We start from the raw sequence: 5,056 nt of genomic DNA, 5'->3' as shown, positions 1-5,056 counted from the left end.
GGCCCTCCAGGCTGGACTCTCCCTCTTTTAGGAAGCCGCTCTGTCCCGAGCCTATCTGGCTGGTCTTACTATCCTTCTCACTCCTCCTGGGTCCCCAGCCTCCAGGGGACCCTTCTCAAGGGCCTGTGGACATTCTGCCACCCTGTCAGCCTGGAGGATGCTTCTCTACTTGTCCCGAAGACAGGGCAGCTTCCCGCCAGGTGCGTTCCACATTCTGGAAGGCTCCCAAGAGCAGACGTCCAGTGAAAGGCAAGCCTGCCTCTGCAGTCACACGGGTTTCCAGCCGGAACCCCCCTCCCCTGATGCGCAGTCACCCATCCCTGCCTTGGAGCCGCGGCGGCTGGGAGACCGCGGGGTGGGCTGCCAGGGGCAGGGGTGAGCAGCCACTGCCCCGGGGCCCGTGGGAGGCTGCCTGTCAAACAGCACAGGACACATGATCCCCGAATCCCAGCTCCCAAGGCAGAGAGGTCTGCAGGTGGGCCACGTGTGGCCACCGTCCACCTCCTGCACAGACCATCTGTTGGAGGGTTCCTCCTGGCTCCCTCTGCGTGGAGTCCCCTGCCAGGGGTGTTGGGGACACTTGGCTCTGTCCTCAACGCTGTGACACCTGGACTCTGCAGTTTGTGCCAAGATAGAAAACGGGTGGAATGTTCCTGAGACGAAACCCCTCATCCCACTGTCCAGTGGTTCCCAGACCACACTGAGTGGGTCAGAAAGCTGTCCGTCTCCTGGTCATAATACCCCTCACGGGCTGGAGATAGATTGTGCCCTCAATTTGTCTTAGGTGGGAAGTGGAGCACATAGAACTCTCTGAGGCCTTACGGCAGACAAGCAGGGGCAGCCAGACAAGGGCCTTGGGTGGTCTGAGCCCGGATGTTCTAGCAGGTACTGAAGGCCACGCCCAGATCCCCCCCCCCACCCCCCCGCTCCACGTGGCTTGCGTCTGCCTTAGACATCTCCCACCGGAGAACCGGCCGCAGCCCCCAGCACAGGCCTTATGGCTGGGACCACAGGCCCGCCCCTCCCTCTAGGACCCACCCGCGGAGGCACGGACGGCCCCCCACCAACAAAAAACATGACCCAGTACCCCAGACTCCTCCGTGTTGTCCCCAGAGCACGAGGGACGGGACAGACTTCTGCCCCTACTGAGCTGCTCCCATCCCCGTGGCCCAGCACTCCCAGGATGGGATGAGGCCGCTCTCTCTCCTTCAAGGGCAGAGGAAAAGCTCAGCTTTCTCAGATTCCTCCTAGGGCGCCTGGTGCAGTCCACACGCGTGTTTTGCGGCTGACTCAGAGAGGGAAGGCAGTGGCGGGAAACACACACAGCGGCAGATTCCTTCCCCGTCGTCAGGCACCGGCCCCGGCTCCGACCCCGACCCCGCAAGGCTGGACGCCTGCTAGGCTGGTGACTGACGTGGCCCCAGGCAGGGAGGGGACATCAGGGCCAGAGAAGCCCAGGTCCAGAGGGAAGAGGCCTCAAGGTCAGCAGGGCCACGGGGACCCTCCGCTGGAGGCCGGAGGAGGGACAGGATGCAGTGTCTGCTTTTAAAAGTCATGGATTGATTTTCTTGTGTTTTAGAAAAATGCAGAGCATCAAAACCATGATTGCAGGGATTTTAGCCCTACGGCCAAGACTGAGTCAGCAGCGATGTCAGCCCTGAGCTGACTGAAGGAAAACTAGGAAATGAGAACACGTCTTGGACCTGCCGAGACCTTGCTGTGGACCATGAATGACGGAAGAGTGGGCAGCATGGAGCTGGCCGGGCTCTGCAGGCTGTTTCTGGAAAGGGCCAGGGAGTAAATAGTTTAGGTGCTGTGGCCACTCGGTCCCTGTTGCAACCGCTCGGCTCTGCCCTTGTACTGTGAAAGCCGCCGTGGACGACAGGCAAATGAGTGGTCGTGGCCTCGTGCCAATAAAACTTTATTTGTGGGCCCTGAGATGTGAGTTTTGTATAATTTCCACATGTTGTAAAATCATCCCTTCTTCTTCTCCTTCTTCCCCCCCCCCTTCCCTCCCCTCCTCCTTCCAGCCATTTAGTGGGTTAAAACCATTCTCAGCCAGAGGACTGGGTACAGACAGGCCAGCTTTGGGCCATAGCTGGCGACCCCGATCCCGTCTGATGCGCTCATTTGTGGATGCAGTGACGGACCCAGCAGTGGGCAGGGACTTGCTGAAGCACACAGGGCGCGTGGGAGCAGAGCCTGGACTGGGGCAGCCCCACGCTCATCCACACTCCCTGCTTCTGCTTCCTGGGGCCCCTGGGGTGCCACACCCCCTGACCTGAGCAGCACCCCGCTCCTTCGGGGAGGGAACAGGCACAGCCCGACTCTGAGTGGTTCTGGAGGCTGCGGATCTCAGAGCCCAGCCTGCGGGGACCCCGGAGACTTGAATGACCCTCCCCCCCACCCCCTGCTGCCCCAACTCCACACCCACCTCCTGGCTAACGCGACTGGCCCAGGAGTGGACGCCAAGCAGCAGGGTCGGGCCTCCGTGGAGGTGGAGAGGAAGGGGCTCTCGTTCCTCTGGGGACTCTGAGCTGGACCACCATGCAGGCCTTGACCCCTGTCCCCAGACTCCTGAGAAGTCCCCTCTGCAGGGAGAGAGGCCTCACCTGGAGAGAACCGGGGCGGGAGAGAGCAGAGAGGTGGGGAGACACCCAGGCCGCCGGAGGCCCCGAGGCCCGCCCTGCCCAGGACTCCCAATAAACTCTGTTTTTGCTTTAAGTTATTTTGAGTTGGGAGTTTGTTTTTTGTTTTCTGAAGTTCCATATCTTGAGCTCGCCCTTGACACTTCCTGAAGGAGAAACACACAGAGGATGCTGGGCCCAGAGTTCATGGTAGAGCAGCTGCGCGGCAGGGCCAGGAGTCAGCGGGGGTGCTGCAGGGAGGAGTGTGAGCTGACGGGGGGCCCCACACTCGGGAGAGAAGATGACACCCCAGGAAACCCCGCACCCTGAGCGGCCCCTCCTTAGAGCTGCCCCAGGAGACCCTGGAACACAGCCTCACAGGCGTGTCGCCCTCGCCAGGAGCCCCTTCCCGGCCCATCTGCCCCCGACCCCTCCAGGGGGTGCAGTCGCTGCGCCCAGATGAGCCCTGGGAGCTGGCGGCTGCGCCGGAATATTCCAAAGGCCCAGGAGGCTGTCAGACTGTGACGTGTGATAAAATCCCCAAATGTTCCAGGACAGGAAACCGGTTTAACCTTAACGTTTCCCTGCCGATGGCTCCCGGCCGTCTCACAGCACAGCCTGGCTGCGGTCCTGCGAGAGGCCATGCCCTGAGCCAACAAGGGCCTGAAACACCTTTTGGCACGCGGCAGTTGGCGGAGACATGAATAAAAGACCCATTGGACATTAAAGCATCCCTTCTCTAAGACAGCGCTTTATCTGCCTCTGAAGGGGATGAGGGCCTGAGGGGGAAGCTGCCCAGAGTGAGGAGGTCAGCGGCCAGCTGTGGACACCGCAGCCGCCTCTGAGCATTGTGACAGCAGCCGGGGGGGGGGGGGGGGGCCGAGGGCCCCGCCCCCCCAGCTGAGGCTTGGCCCCGCCCACCAGGACACCTGGTTCCCGGGGCTCCTGTGGGAAGGGCATGCTGAGCTGGCACCTGGCCGGGCCTGTCCTGTCCGGGGGCCCTGGGGGGGCCTTGATGAAGGTGGACTTGTGTGCAAAGGGAGGAGGGGTGAGAGGGGCCTCCCTGCCCTCTCTGGGGAGACCAAGGCAGGAGGGGAGCCCGGGCGCTACCTGCACAGAGGACAAATCCCAGAGGACCTCCACCTGCAGGCTGGAGAAGTAGAGGGCTGCTGGGGACTGTCCAGGGCAGACCCTGAAGCCCCGCTTCTTCCCACATCCCCGCCTGACGTGCACAATGTTCTGAAGAGGCCTCGGTGGGGAGAAAGCCATGGGCCTGGGGAGTGAGGGCCCAGCCTGCCTGGAGCCCTCCTGAGATGCCTCTGAACCAAGGGGGTCCTTTAGACCCTTGCTTCTTTCAATGCTGTGTCAAAATTGTCCAGTGTGGCACCTTTTAGTACAGGTATAAGAATATGTGTGTAGACCCTGCGTAAGAGCATGAATCAAATTGATTAGCAGAAGTGTATTTTTCCACAATTTCCTTTTTTTAAACAGTCCTAATCTTTTTTTAAAAATTTATTTATTTTATTTGTTTATTTTTGACTGTGTTGGGTCTTTGTTGCTGCGCGCAGGCTTTCCCTAGTTGCTGTGAGTGGGGGCTACTCTTCGTTGCGGTGCGCAGGCTTCTCATTGAAGTGGCTTCTCCTTATTGAGGACCATGGGCTCTAGGCGCATGGGTTTCAGTAGTTGTGGCTCGTGGGCTCACTAGTTGTGGCTTGCGGGCTCTAGAGTGCAGACTCAGTAGTTGTGGCACACGGGCTGAGTTGCTCCGCGGCATGAGGGATCTTCCTGGACCAGGGTTTGAACCCGTGTCCCCTGCATTGGCAGGCGGATTCTTAACCACTGCACAACCTGGGAAGCTCTGCCATAATTTCTAAACAGCGTCCCACATATAATGACTGTGGTTTAAAACTCCTGAAAAAATGTTCAAGAAAGGTTTGAGTCCTCCAGCAACTTAACTGACCTCTTGAAGGCCACGGCTGAATTGAAGTAAGTTCTGGAAACAGGAGGTACCTGGGTCACCTCAGGATATAATCCCAGAGGGACTCTCTTCACCCCCAGACTTATTTCTCCCTTCCCCTCCCCCTCCTTCCCTCCCCTCCTCCTCCTCCCTTCCCCTCCCCCTCCTCCCTTCCCCTCTCCTCCTCCCTTCCCCTCCCCCCTCCCCTCCCCATCTCCCTTCCCCTCCCCCTCCCCCCCTCCCCTCCCCCTCCCCCCCTCCCCTCCCCTCCCCTTCCCCTCCCCCTCCTTCCTTCCCCTCCCCCTCCTCCCTTCCCTTCCCTCTCCTCTCCTCTCTCTTTCACCAGCTTCCCCTCCCACTTCCTGCCACACACTCACCCTCCACTCCCTTTTCCAAACAGAGCCAGCAGCGCCAGGCCCCTCTTGCCTCCACACCATCACAGGTGGTCCTGCAGGTGAGCCCTCTGACCCCC

General features: G+C 60.3%; 1 long non-coding RNA gene across 1 annotated transcript; it reads left to right on the top strand.

Moving 5' to 3' along the window:
• Positions 1–520: 520 nt before the first annotated feature.
• On the top strand, positions 521–1,997 carry LOC113625520 (uncharacterized). The gene is made up of 3 exons (XR_003434796.1): positions 521–885; positions 1,252–1,481; positions 1,580–1,997. It is a non-coding gene; the product is annotated as an uncharacterized LOC113625520 (long non-coding RNA).
• The last annotated feature ends 3,059 nt before the right edge of the window (positions 1,998–5,056 follow it).

This window comes from Aethalodelphis obliquidens, unplaced genomic scaffold, assembly GCF_003676395.1.
Source record: "Aethalodelphis obliquidens isolate GAN/ISIS:26980383/991018 unplaced genomic scaffold, ASM367639v1 scaffold1, whole genome shotgun sequence".
Classification (NCBI taxonomy): domain Eukaryota; kingdom Metazoa; phylum Chordata; class Mammalia; order Artiodactyla; family Delphinidae; genus Aethalodelphis; species Aethalodelphis obliquidens.
Note: the sequence above shows the minus strand (reverse complement) of the source record. Positions and strands in the feature narration are given on the sequence as shown.